This window comes from Rissa tridactyla, chromosome 10 (assembly GCF_028500815.1).
Source record: "Rissa tridactyla isolate bRisTri1 chromosome 10, bRisTri1.patW.cur.20221130, whole genome shotgun sequence".
In the NCBI taxonomy this organism is placed as follows: Eukaryota; Metazoa; Chordata; class Aves; order Charadriiformes; family Laridae; genus Rissa; species Rissa tridactyla.
The window spans coordinates 22,200,289-22,215,488 of NC_071475.1; the positions used below are offsets into that span (position 1 = coordinate 22,200,289).

A 15,200-nucleotide genomic window follows, 5' to 3' on the forward strand; every position below is an offset into this window, starting at 1 on the left:
ATGATTATATCTTCTGATTTTCTTAGAAATTACCCCAGCTGCGTTTTAATGCTGCTGCTGCTGCTATAATTTGAAATGAGTAATTGCTCAGTGGATTAAGAATCCAACATGTTTTATTGAGCATTTTCATATGTCTTTCAAATGTGGTTTCAAAGATAAAATCTCAGCCTCCAAATTGCACCTTTACCAAGGAAAACATGCTGCTCTACTCAGACCATTCTCAGCTCTCTGATTTTACAACACTATGTGTGACCAATCCAATGGAGCAGGTTAGTTCAGGAGTGGTCTTTCAGCAAAAAGCTCAAAATGCTTTATAACAATGCATCTCAGCTAGATTAATTTTACTGATGAGGGAAGCTGGGGCACCGGGGTTGCAGGTAAGTGATTAGCCTGAGACCATCCAGAAAGCCAGCTGCATACCAAGCCTCATCTTAATCCCCCTGGTATGGCATCTTCTGCAGTATTCCTAAAAACATTTATTTTTCAGAGGAAAAACCCACTGGCTGTCTTATAAAACACCACCAGAAAGATTTTAATTTAAGAACAAGAAAGCTAAGTAAGGACTGTTCCTTTAAAATTTGATTTCCCTAATTGTGTGTTTGCTTGCAAGTGAGCAACTCTTTTTTTTTTTTTCCTCCTAGTGATTTTGTGTGCTACTTTCTCACGTCTCCTAGAAGAGCAGGGGTTCCTGGATTACATGTGAAGAACCACTACTCTAGACAACCTCAGGTCAGTGTAGCTGCTTAATAAACAGCTAACGAAAATGAAACTATCTAATGATGTATTCTCTAACCAATGTAATGCATCCAGTTAATGGTCTAGAGCATATCACTGGAGCTGACTTTGGTTGCACAGCTTTTTCCATACTATGCATTAGCTCTAAAATCTAGTGTTTGTCTTCCATTGGTGCAGACTTATTAAAGCCACCCACGATGGGAAATACCCATTTGTGTTATAATATTAAAGTAGAAAAATACAGTTTGCAAGAGGCATTAAAGGAGATGAGAAAAGATTCTGTACATTAGAATAAAAATAACAGAAAGATAAAAATCGCAAGGGTCCTGTACTACCAAGGGAAGACGAGGAAATAACAGAAGGCGAAGTAAAGATTAATCATTCAATGTCTTCTTTGCTTAAGTCTTCACAGTAAAAGGTTAATTCCTACCAGATGCTTAGAATAATTAAAATCAGCAACAAACTGGAGTATAGAGAATAAGAAAAGAAGAGGTTAAATATATTCAGCTGGGTTAGATATATTCAAATTAGCAAGCTGCAAGGAAACTTACCCTGGAGTATTTAAGGAAATAGCTGAAACAATCTGAACCATTAAATGATTATCTTTAAGAACTCATGGATCATGGAGAAGTGAGGTCTCAAAGGACTTGAGAAGGATGAATTTCTTTCTTTTCTTTTTTTTTATCCTTCTTAAAGGAAAAAGAAAGGACTAGAATTACAGATTAGGGTAGCTTCAAATACCCAATTGGTTACTGACTTGTTCAAGTAACTATCCATCTTGGAATACCCAGCCAATAGCAAGATAATAAGCAGTCCACGTATTTTTGTTGAGATTAAAATCATGCCACATTAATTTAATTTCCTTTTTTGACAGAATAATTGGCCTTGTGAACAGGGGGGAAGCAGGAGATATGCTATTACATGGCTTTGCACGATTGAATGTAACAGTCATATAAACAAGCTAGTGAAGCATTGAAAGGTGAAGCTATTACAGGTGCAAAAATGGATGAAAAAGTATATCTCAATAGCTTGCTATCAATCTGAGAAATCAGACCAGCTGGGATGCACAAGAATTTTTCTGGGTACTATCTGCTTTGAAGTTCTGCTTAATCCCTAGGATAACAAAATATACAGCCCACTTAGAACATTCCTAAATCACATTACAGAGACTTAAGCATTCTGGAGCGAAAGACTTTAATTCAACCTGGTTTTGAAATATTGGAATATGTGTCTGGAATCAATACAGTAAGGTTCAGCAAATGTAGATGCGAGGCTTTACCTGTACAAGAAAAAACTCTGATATGCCATTAGAAACCGCGGAATAATTGGCAATGTAACATTGCTGCGTGACGAGTATCTGGATAAAGCAAATCGTGATCCCAATACACAACAGTATTATGTTGCTGTTGCTAAAAAAGGCAGAGACTACTTGGTAGCCAAAACATCTGTTTGGCTGACAACTGACTCTTACCACCACTATCCATGGTTGTTATGTCCTTGCCTTGAGTTTGATGGCACAGTCCTAAGATGCCTGAAAAGGAGACAGGGAAGGAGAACGGAGAAATATAAAAAAAGCACCTTATTTCATTTCTCATGTAGGACGTGAATTTCTTTCCATAGGAAGACCCTGTTTCTTGGTGAGGAAAGCCATCCTCCCAAGCCAGTAGTAAAGCAGCCATGTATTAAGACTATAGTCTTTTCTTGATGGCATTTGAAATATATCTATGTCAACACTGGCTGACAATGCCTGCTTCAAATCCAGGGTATACTTTAGAGACAGCAGCACTCTTTCGAAAGACATTTTGAAACCAGACGATTGTATTAATCTGTCTCTCCGTCTCTAATAGGCTTACACTAACCAGTCTCTCGTGCATAGTCTACCGTTCCCACGAATTGCTGGAGAGTGAGGACTTGATGTTCCCCAGTTCAAGAAAAAGCCTCAGGAAATTGCAAAAAGTCCTAAAAAGCCACAGTTTGTTTTCATAACATTCTTTTCCTTTTAGAGAAGTAATAGATTTTTTTTTTTAACATTCTCTCTGATATTTCAGGAGTTAATGGACAGTAATGATCTAAAAACTGCACAAAAAAACTATGGCACAAGACACAGGAAAGATAGCTTGGCTAATTATCAGGGCTTCGTTTGTGTAGGAAAAAAGGATGTGTACATTACACCAAAGAGTCTCAGATATTTTAATTTTTTTTTGTCAGCATCTCTTTCTGAATGGCTTTCTAGGTTTCCTCTAGACCCTCTCCTCTAGCTATTTTACTATTTACAAGGCAAAAATGTCCATGTATACTATGGCTGGATTTCCTATTACTTAATTTAAGACTGTCTAAAAGCCAAGCATCCAGGTAGTCTCATTCTACAAAAGGAGGAGTTCGGCATGGCATTAACCTCCTGCAAAAATCGATGTTTCAGGCTCCGATATGGATTGCACTCTGGAGATGCCGTTCCTTCTAAAGGCTATGAATGTGAATTTTAGATGACTAGATAAAAATGAGACAAATCATAGCTTATAATACACTCCACAATAATGTGACACCCTATATCTCCTTTCCAGTCATATACAGAAGGCTTCTTTCTCTCACATAATAAATGAAATTTTAAAGGCGTCTGTTACTATAACTAGGTAATATCATATATCCGTGGAATCTAGCAAAGCTGATGTCATTAGATCATGCTTTTCTTGCTCTTCCTCTGGTCTCTTTTCCATCTCACCTTCACATTCATGAGACTTGCAAAATAACCAGGACACAATTATTTTGCATCAGGCAAAGGGAACCTCAGGCGCAAGAAATTTGGGGTCTGTCTGAAAAAATGTAAAATTTTATTCTATTATATATCCCCTCCACTAGGTGTGATTGCACACTAGTACTAGTGATTTGCACTACATGCACAAGAAGACGTTAAAGGGCATTCAGTATTTTCAGAAAGAAAAAAAAAATAATTGCAGAATCAAGTTCTCAAAGACCCTTCTAAGTCTGAATTTAGAGCTATCTTTATGAATCCATTCACCTGGAAATCATTTTAAGGGGATCAGGTTGAGTTTGTAATACAGGTGTGATCTGATGATAATATTTCTCTTGATAGTCAAGAAAAAAGGTTCAAATTTGCCTTTCCAAAACCATGGTCCAGTCTTGCCTGGGAGTCCATTTCAAAATGCACCATGCATGTTACTGGAGCCCCTCCCAAAATGTTGGGTGCTTAGAACTGTCTGTTCCGGGTGACAGTTCTTGTCTTTATTTTCAGCTGTTGCATTTATTATTAGAGGACAAGCAACAATACATTAAAAGCTTTCTTAATGTTTGTTTCTATTAGGCAATTGTACTTGCCATGGGGATAATATGCAATCTGCGCTGGAAGAAGCAGCAACGTTTGCAAAGTATGGGTGGGTGAGGTGAAAATTTTCAGTGAGTGCATCCAAGAACAGAAGGAGAAGGGTCTACAGGCAGACTTCTCATTTAAGTCTGGTCCAAGTATTCAAATGTGGGGAATTGCTCCTTTAGCAGAAAGTATAAAGTGCCTTTAACAGGTTGAATTGAGCAAGATACCACATGATCAGCTGCTGCTGCTAATGTAACTAGTGCTACTATGCTTATCCTTGTAAATGAGCTGGTTATTTATTACTTTCAAAGAGAGAAATTCTGATTCTATACATATGTCCATACTGTTCTCATTAGCAAAGGTTTATCCACTGAAAGAAAGAGCTTACTCTGTAAACGTCCTGTGATAACAGGAGCTGCAGGTTAATTGTGTTTCATCAAAGTGTTTCCTTTATTTGGCTTAAATGTGCTGGGTTTTTTCCACTTCACTGTTAACAGCATTTTCAGATCGGGAGCTGCCAACAAAGCCCGCAAAACCCCACCTTTGAGACAACAGTCGAACTGTATGTTTACCTGTGTGAATGTGCAATTCACAAATTTGCTCATAAAAGCAGGAGATTCTGCAGGAGCACAGGCTACACCTGCTATTGTACAACAGCATCTTGTTACACAAAGTTTTGTACATTTGACCTCAAATAAACCTAATTCAGAAAAGGGAAGCTATACACAAATGGTCCTCTACAGCAGTCACTCAGACACTTCTACCACCAACTTCTGGTTTTTCCCTTCACTCTATCAGGAATAGTTCAAGGCTCTCAGCTCCTGCCTTGGAACGGGAGAATGCACGGGAAGATCTCTTGGCCCCTTCTAGAACTATTCTTGTATTTCTCAGTTTTGAACCGTGATATTCAGGTCCTGCTCCAGCCCCTCCACCTCCGAAGTCCTCTTTACTGTTTCTTTGAATTCCTGTTCTTCAGAGCTGAGAACAACTTGATTATTAATTTTATCTGGAGTAAAAGTGGGTATCAAGCAAAATACAGTCTTGCCTCAAATCCTTTATTTTACTGAGTTTTTTATGTCATTTCTGTTTTAAAGTAACAGAAAATATGACAAAACAATGCACTGTACTAGTTTAGCAGAGGCTGAAGGTTTCAGGCTGCTAATCATCATAATTTCCTTTGATTTAGATGACAGATTTCAACGCTTAAGAGAAGAAAGAAAATACAACTATAAGAAAGAAATCTTTCTTCCGACTAGAAGCTCTTTGAAATCCGTTCCTGAAGCAAATCAAAGAAATCAGTGTTTATCTGTTTTTCGGCATAGCTATTTTCCCTGTTAGCAGCTGGCTGAAAAATGTGTGCAATAACTTATAGCCGAAGTGAGCCTCCAATCTTACCATCAGCTTTTGCAGTTGCTCCCAGAAAATATAATGATGTTTCATTATTGCTCCCACATTGCCCCGAGGCCTGTTACAGAATGTACTAAGACTACACACCGTTGGCCAAGGTATAATAGAAAGAAGCAGGTGGAAAAATAAAATACGATTTTAATTTCCTGCCATATACTAACCTTTTACGATACCCAAAGCAAAGAAGGACTATAAATAAGATCTTACTTTTTGTTTGTCACTTGATTGATGAACTGTTTAAGTAATTCTCACTAAATGTATTTAAAACATATTTTTCCCTGCCACAACGTGCTCTTGGATTTCTTCTCTGGGAACTTGTGTTTACAGAGCTTTGCAAAGCATAAGTGCTGTAGCTGAGTTAGCAAAATTCCTTGGCTTGCTTTTGTAGGATTGGGCATATAGACAAAATACTGGAGTGACAATCTGTAAGCAGAATACCACTGCTTCAATTTCTGCCGGATTGATAGCAGTGGCTCACTGCCAGATGATAAAGAAATGACGAAATTATCAGCAAGAGAACTTTGTGACTTACAGACTGTACTGATGTCTGATTATTACTCCAGTTGGGGAATACAGAATTGGGTAAATGTGTAACTACAGCAGAATCAAACCAAACCACTTGGCGCTAGCCTGGAGAAGCTGGCCATCTAGAAGGAGTCGGTGACTGATTAACCGAAGAGCAAATGCCGTGCTAAAGCAGATAGCATAGAGTGAATAGAATGGCCTCTTCCTATGTTTTTGAGTGCGCTGTGTAGGTCTCTATTTCCTAAGCTCAGTCATGGTCCCATGCCTATTCTGAAACAGGCAGCGCAGAAATGGGCCTTATAAAAAAAAAAAAAAAAAAACACAACAAAAAAACCCCACACCACCAACCAACAAAAAAAACCTCAAACAAACAAACAAAAACAAAACAAAACAAAAAAACAAACAACAACAAAAAAAACCCCTCCAACCTGATGGTTGTTTCCAATAGGTGATTCACTGTGTGCACACTCCTGTCACCTACGTGGCAAGACACCTTCCTTCATCAGTAGTCCTACAGAAAACAAGGTGAACACTCAGAGCAAAATACTGCTTGGACCTTGTATCCCCACATGAGCATTCCGTCTCTGGTTAACTGACTGAGAATTAACTTGAAGTAGATAATCCCCTTATAAAATCTGGTATGGACACTCCTCAAACATTTGTTCCAGACTACAAATGCGTAAACTTTTCTCCTTGTTCTGGCCCTGTTTGGCAGTAGGATAACCACCCCACGTGTGTCTACTGTAAAAAACCTCAATCTGATTGCTTTTTTCACTTTGTTTAGAAGTGCAAGGTGCAGGCAGCTTTTCACAGGCACACCATTCTTTCTCCCCAGTCTAAGAAGTACATATATGGTGGTGTCTTCCCTAAGCCAAACTCGTGACTGAGAAATTCTCTCCATCAAAATGTGAGTGTTCTTAGGAGCAGAAAAAATTAGTGAAACAGAAGCACTTTTAATAAAAACAAATGCTGCTTTTATTCCCTGTTAGAAAATTTTCTGCTTCTTGAAGGATGGAGTATTCTGTGACAAATGTTCTCATTCCTCTTTTATTTTTAATCCAAATTTCCAGCTGTAATTGGCCTCAGGTCACATGCTATTTCTTCTGCCTGAACATCCTCAGAAGATAGCAGAAGTCATTGTGAGTCATTTTCTCAGAAGGAGAGGCTACATTGCATATTCTGTCTGTAAGCCAGTCAGAGTGGGGAAAAATGCTCTCAAATGCAGCAACACAAGAGAATTCCCTCAATGCCTTCTGCGTACAGAGAGGTAATATGCGCACCTCCTTTCCCCACACGTTAGTCAGTGAAGACTAATGGGGCAGTGGCCTTGCCTGATTGCTCACCATGAGAGAAAAGGCTGTCCTGACATCAGAGGAAGGGACAGCAGAGCCTGAGCTCACATACAGGAGAGGCAAAATGCCAGCCATCAATGAGAAAGAGCTGGAAATCACTCCTACTGAAGTGGTTTAAGACAGATCTGTTAGCAGAACCACAGTGTGAAGAATCATTGCCATCCCTTCTGAAATCTCAGCAGTATTTGGATAAACTGACTTTAAAAATACTGATAGAATAAGTGCTTGGACTCACATTTCTGACCAACTCTACCAGCTCTGAATCCTACTACAGTTTTGTTTTACCCATTTATTTCCTCCTCTGTTTATACATATGAGATAAATCAAATGTCTGCAGAATTAAGCCTGTTTACCTACAGAATGGTACAATTCTGGCAGCAGGACTGTAAGACCCGTTTGTGAAGTCACTCATGGCTACAGAGACTAGCCGGGAAAGCCATATCCAGAGATGCATGTTTATTTAGCATTTGTAACCGTCCATTCCTTATCTTTGCTCAGATAATTGACAAGAGGGCTTACTAATCGATTGGGTCCTTTTCTATATGAACAGGACTAAACCCAATTTGTTTCCTGTAAAGCGCTACACAATAGCTTCTGTCCATATACCATTACCTTCGCACTATTCAGTCGTTTTGCTGATTTATACAGAAGTTCTGCTGCTCAATACAAAATATTTTTCAAGAAACAAAACATTTGTATAAAGGAAAAATAATGCCTGCTCCACGATGCAAGGTTCAACAGTGCTAGCATTAGCATATTTTCTAACATTAGGATTAAGTTCTGGAATTACTGTAATTTAACACAGTTCTATTTCTGAAATCTTTTTGTAAATGAACACAGCCAGTATTGCATTTACCAGCTTACCAGACTCTTATGGGAAACACAGACATTTGCACTAGCACCAAATTTGAACCCTGAAATTTTGTATTCTAGAAGCTGCAGATAATACCATAGCTGAGCTGCTGCTGATTATAGATAATTACATATTGGCCAGATAATTTCTATAGCAATTTTTAAGCTTTCACAGGAGAAGAAATGGAATAATTTCTTGACTGAGAAAATGATATCTATTTGTATGCAACTGTGTTAAGGGTAGTTTTGCATCCAAATTAGTAACTTGAACACAGCCTGAACTCTGAGGCAATATACAGGGATGACAGGATGCTAACTGAGGGGAAAAAATGACAAATCTCTTTCCTTTACATTTTATCCAGCAGTTCAAATACAGAGACTGTAAGTCATCTTATTCTTCCAAACAATAAAGGCAAAGAAATTGCTGTATTCTGCTAGCCATAGAAGGGGATTATCTTTTGCAAATGATCCATGTCAAAGAGTGTACCTAGAAATTAAAATTAATCTTTTACAAGCACTTATGTAAGTCAAACCTGTTTACTAACAATATGCTGTGTCTTGTCACCACATGGGTGACTCAGCATGGCATCATCTCATAGCATCAGTACACAAAAAGAGGAAGCAATGGCGGCAAAAAAAGATATAGATGTCAGATGACCTACTTCTGTAGAAACACTTGCTTTTGGTCACACAAAATGTGTGGGTCAGCATGTGCTTAAACTTCTATGACAAAAGAGTATTTCTAGTATGCTGATTTTTTTCAGTACCGAAACTTATTCTGAAATATGACATAGACTGTATTAACGCAGAACTATCCTGGATGAAGCTGAAGAGTTAGCACTGGAACATTTACCAAATACTGTTTTAAAAGATGACTAAGTTTCAGAAGAGATTGTGCATTAAATAATACCCTTATCTGCCTACGCCAAAGTGGGAAAAAAGCTGTGGCAGAATGGTTCGTTCCTTTCTTTCTGTGCTCCTTTGGGAGAGTGGGGCAAATACGAACGGCAGAGTGTTCTGGGAAGGAGCAGAGGTGAGCAGGGGATCATGTGCTTCTCCTACATCTCTTGTCAGAAGATCTGGAAGGCCCAGTTTGTGTCATTTAGCAAGCTCTGACTTCTGCTGCAGCTTTTAATTCAAATTCTTGGTGAATCCTGATCTCAGTAGCCAAAAAACTCTAGGGACACTCTTGGAGTAATCCTCAGGCTGTAGAAAACTAAAGGATAATTCTTGGCAGCGTGATAATGTATTTTAAGAGAGCCTTTCCAATATGCATGGTTTATTAAAGACAGTGAAATTGCTATATATTCCTCTTCCTTCAAATAACAGACCTCCACATCTCTTTATAACAACTCCTTTATTCCCGCAATGATGAGGCTGACACATAAATCACACACATACGACAAGTAGGATTAATTATAGCTCCAGAAATATGCTTGCCCACATTCCCACCCCTCCACAACCCACAAACCCCTGTGGCAATTAAAATATGCGGATTACGGGTTGCTTCCCCAGGGTCACTGGAAAGCTAAGGACAGATGCTTGGAATCCTCTTGCTGTCAGAAACGCTGCTACTCTCTTAGACATTAGTACCAAATAAATAAATAAATAATCTAGGGCCAAGTTGTTTTTACCATATTTTGAAACCTCATGTTGATGCAACAGGACCTTGCAGTGCTGCAATAGGCCTGTGTTTGAAAAAGGCAACAAAAGTTTCACCTCATCTCAGTACCAGACAAAGCCACAAGAAGTTCATGAATAGCAGACATTTGGCACAACTCCGGAATGGGAAGACCTGCTTGTTGTCTATTTGCCCTAGGTGCCCTTCATGTGCCTTCTGAGTGATGGGGATGAAGTACGATGACGAAATGTTCTATGTTATGGTGTTAGAGATAATTCATATGGGGAGGGATACAAGGTAGTGTGTTTGCAAATGCAACTAGAAATAATGGAACACAATTAAGAAAAATAACTTTGGTTAAATAATTAAGGAAAACTGAAAGACCATAATGGAAGAGTATCTTTTCCATGGTAAGTTCCATTTCTTGGGATCTTAGAAGCAAATTTACCCTAGTATTTAGGGTCAACCTTAAAGTTACCTTAATCTTCCTGAGATGCCTCTTTCTTACTTATGTAAGAGTTTCTCAAAACTAGGGAAGACCGAAGTGGAGGAGTACAAATGTGGCAAATTGCAGGGAAGTCCCAACTTTTGTCCCTCTTCTTTCCTCCTTTTTTCTCTACCCATTTCTCTTCCCTCTGAAAACCCTCTCCTTTCTGGCAGCCATGTGAAGAGTGAATCAATGTCTCTGAGCCAGGAAGGGTAAAGGAGACCAAAGGCTGCACACTTAGACAATACATAGCATAGCCATGACCGTCTGCCTGGGTCACATTATTACAAGGAAGAAGGGAACAAATTCTAAAAAGCTTGAGAAACATTGAATTTTTGATTGTCTCTTTATGACAAGGAGCTCTTCTAGGATTTATTTTACAAGTTATCGTTCTTGTTTTATGGGAAGTTCAGCAATTTGGATCAAAGTTGCTGCTGTGGATTTTCTAGCCTTGAAAGAAGTTTAAAAACATTGCACCAAGGCAAACTGGGAGATGACATGGATGGCATTTTCTTTCAAACCCAAAGTTTTCTCAGTTTTAATAAACATCAGAAACTGAATGGAGGAATTTACTTTAGAATCATCAGAAAGGTTGAGGACATACTTAATATTAATGTTCAGTACCAACCTAAAGATAGATTAAATAAAATGCTAGCGATTTTACTGTAGAAAACAATTCTGTGTGGGCTAACAGTCTATTTTACCCCTTTCACTTCTTTTTATGGTTGTGAACATTGTAGTACTGGTTTCATAAAATGAAGATTCTGGCCACTCATGTGAAAAAAGCCTCCTAGAATTAATGATACTAACATAATTCCTAGCGAGTTTTAAAATATTCATTCTATTGCATCTGCCTTTATCTTCCATTGCAGCTGATAAAGTGAAGCTTCCCTTCTTCTGAGACGACTTTGTTTCATTGCCAATATGAACTGACTGCTACTGAAAATTCTTCTCCCAAAAGTGGCTGCAAACAGGTAGTAAATTATGAACCCCCTTGGCTTCTGTAGAGTTACGTGTCCTGATAATGTCACCAAAATACCGTATACCGCAGTCAGACCCAAATGACATTGGATCCTTTTGTTCAATGGCACTAGACAGATAGCAGTGGAGTATCTCTGAAGAAAGCCAGTACTTTGGCACCTCCTTTTTGTTTTGGCTATACAATGATAAGATATAGCAGACTCCTGTTTTTCTTATGAAATAAGTTGATATCCACTACCTCCTTTCTTCACTGATAATTACAATCCGCTAATTCTGAATACATACTGCCTCACAGAAACATAATATAGATCACTTCTCTTAACTGTTCTTGTCAAATAGCACATAGCTGCCTGAATTTAGGTATCCTGTGGTAGAAATAGAAGTTAGTGTATTGTAGGTAGTAAAGTACATATATTTACGTTATTTATGTACATTGACCTTATTTAACTTTGAAGCAATGTGACAGAGACTAAACAGTTGAGTTTGCCTTGAGATTCTGATATGTGGATGAAACACTGATGAGCTTATCTACACAGATATTCTATGCAGAAGTCTAAATTACAATGATGAGCTCCAGATCCTTCCTAATCTTAAACCTCTTTTTAAAAAATGAGAGGTAGAAATTACCTGAATAACATTTACCCTTTCAGCAGTTATCATGCATGTGGTTATTTTGCATGCTTCTGAAAAGATGGCATCTGTGTAAGTAGCAGAGAAGCAGGGCTGGCACTGGGGGTCTCAGACCACAGATCCAAACCCATCTCACTTTGTGTGACACAGTCTGAAGGGAGACATTGTACTGTGGCATCCATGGCTTCAGAGCTGCTATCACGGGGAGGATTTCTTTTCTCTGAAACTGAGTGGAGCCTGGTTATTTCAGGTGTGTGTTGAGAAAGGGATTACCTCTTGAGAATTTCAAGCCCATGAAGTTTATGTCTTTATTCAGCATCCCACTTCCATTTTTTCCACAACCATGGTTATCATTCCAGCAAAGACAGCAGCTTTTGCAGAAACACATTTTATATTTTTTCACACCTTTCTTTGAAGCAGGAGGAAAGGTCACACAAGAATACAGGCTACAGGGTTAGAAGGACCGGGGGACTGATACAATTTAGCAATTCCTAGCTGGTTTTCTGACACATTAGGGGATACTTATACTTAAATTTGCTGTCCGTAAAAATATGTATGGATTCACATGGGAAGATTTTGGTTAACAGAGCATGGGTTTATTTCATCTCTCTGTTCTGATTCAATGTCACTTGGCTAAGTAAAATTAGAAACAATAGAAGGCTGAAGCAAGGAATTAATTTTGTGTGAATACCTGTCATGTTTTAATTGATATAATAATTCCTCAGTGATGTAAACAAATGATGGTCCTCAGACCCTCTAGAACTGCTGTTACATGAACAACTACAAGACTCCCATTTTATCAGATGTCATGGAGTGGCCTTTTCTATGGTTCAGAATCTGAACTTCTGCCATTACTGCTGGTTCGGAGTGGTAGACGTGAATGAACAGTTAAATTCTGTCCTTAAGAGCAGTTTTACTTTAATTGACATTTTCTGGGTCTTTCCAATTTGCCGCAACCTGCACACAGGCCATGAGTGTGCGTTAGAAAGCCTTTTCAAATTCCTGCTGCTTACCTATGAGACCAGAATATTCCTTTTGGACTTAAGGAGGTTTGTGGAGATTTTCAATATGTATTATAGATACTTAATAGGATGAAGGAGAAAATTTGCATTTAGATAGATGCTACAATTCCTATGAATACATAATAATTTGTAAATGAATTTTTGTAAAATAATTCCCTTTAAAGGATTTTTAAAAGGAATAATAAGTCTTAAATAACAGTACCATTCTCTATTAATATCAAAGTGGTATGCAAGTGGCTTCATTCCGTTTTGCAAAAAGGGACACTGAGTAACTGAGGTGCTATTTGCCAAGCGCATGTCAGAATGGGGAACAGGACCCAGTATTCATATCTCTAGTCTAGCATCCTGTCTGCCTAGACCATGCTGCCTCTAAATAGCCTGCTGGAAAGGTGTCAGAAATGTGGCATTTTTGTGAAAGTCTATGAGGAAAGTGTATAGATCTTGCTTAATAGTCAGTTGCTGTTTTATTTATTCCAAGTATTCAAATCCAGCCACGAGTCATTTTTTAATCAGATAGTATTGACTCAAGGGATTCATACACCCATTGCAAGAATTGATGCAATCGTGCTATAGTCTTGCAATGAGTTGTATTAATAGTTTGTAGTCCCAAGACTTTCCATTAATATACATTACTGACACCAGACTGCCATTGGATAACCTTGCCATTAATAGATATAGTATCCAGAACTCTCAAATACTAAGATTTTTGCAAGAATCCATGGGTATTCACTTCGTATTTCTGTAGCAAGCAACAAGGACTGATACATGCATATGACCTTATCGTGTGTTTGAGGACAATAGGCATGGAGAATTATATGTATATGAAGTTACACTGACCACAGTTGCTCAGATGGGGGACACTGCAGAAACATTTTTTGCCAGCTACAAGCCTGGCAAATTCAGCTTGGCTTCTCGAACACAAGATAAGAGTCTTTCAGGTTCCTTGCGCGTGTCAAAAGTAAAAAGTTCTATGGGTCAGATTAGGCCTTCAAATACACCCCTGCTATGCCCCATATCAGCAAACTATGCCCTCAGTGACCCACCTGTTGTTTACAATGACTTTGTATAGGTGTAATTGATTGAAACTCAGTAAACAATTCTGTTTGAAGTTTCAGGAGGTGAACTGTCATCAGCAGTTTACTTGTTTGGAGTTGTGTTAACTCTACAGGATGAGGAGTGAAAAAACAAGTTTTTTTAACTGGTCAGCTGATACGAACAAAGTACAACTCTCCTGAAGAAGCAGGACTGTGCACACTCTGATTTTCAGAGTAGAGTTGCACTTAATTTAAACCAAACAGCATATTTACCAGAGATTATGGATGGATCTCAGGGAACTTCTCAAGCATTGATCAATTTAGTCTTTCAGCACTTCTGAAAGCTAGATGACATGGTAGAGAATGTTCTGTTCTTTAATAAGGCAATGAACACTGACTATATCAGAATTACTTTCTCTATTGAAGTGTAGATTCAACAAGATGCGGACAGGGAGAAAAAGTAGTAGCTCAGCATAAACTATACTGACGTAAACAAATGATGGTTTTCAGACCCTCTAGAACTGATGCTAGAGTGGGCTTTTCTATGGTAAACAGCATTGGTGGACACAAATACCTTCAAGAGCAAAGGAAAATTATTAATTTAACAGCTCGATCTCTTGGATCTGTCAAGTAAGAATAAGGTGATAACCTGCTCAGAAAAACTGCACAAACATCCCAGCAGGCATCTAACAAAATCTAATTCTGTCTTTTACCAGCTGGTTACCAGGCTGTCATCTGGTGATGTTAAACATTTGAGGAGAGTCTTGTTTTGAACTATTTTATCTACCACACATAGAGACTCCTATTTTTGTTTTAAAAGGGCAGTGTGGTTATAGTGCCCACCACTCATCAGACTTCCATGGGGAATACTACTAGCTGCCAAGCAGTCCTGCTTTTAGATTGACAGGCAAGTTTATAGACAAGAAGATGAAATTTCATTTCAGCTCCACTCTGAGTCTCAAAGCACTGCAAAATTCAACCCCAGTAAAATCAAAGGTGTGAAGCTTAAAAACTGAAAGATGCTTTCAGAAAGATAAGACTCAGATGTAAGACAGCTTTATAGCCTTGGCAGATGGCTACTGAAAAGTTGTTTCTAACAGAACGTTAAGCTGAGACACAGTGAGATGAATGAGTTGACACCAAGAGTTCAAGTGCGTGGTAGTTTATTTAGCATGCAGGCTTCTTGATTTTCAGCCTGCTGTCTTAATCTATACTGTTCTTGTGACTAA

The 15,200-nt window shown here is 38.5% G+C and overlaps 1 long non-coding RNA gene across 1 annotated transcript; it reads left to right on the top strand.

The window, feature by feature from the left end:
• The first annotated feature begins 211 nt into the window (after nucleotides 1-211).
• LOC128915674 (uncharacterized) lies at nucleotides 212-11,278 on the top strand. The gene is made up of 3 exons (XR_008468727.1): nucleotides 212-269; nucleotides 642-729; nucleotides 11,177-11,278. It is a non-coding gene; the product is annotated as an uncharacterized LOC128915674 (long non-coding RNA).
• The last annotated feature ends 3,922 nt before the right edge of the window (nucleotides 11,279-15,200 follow it).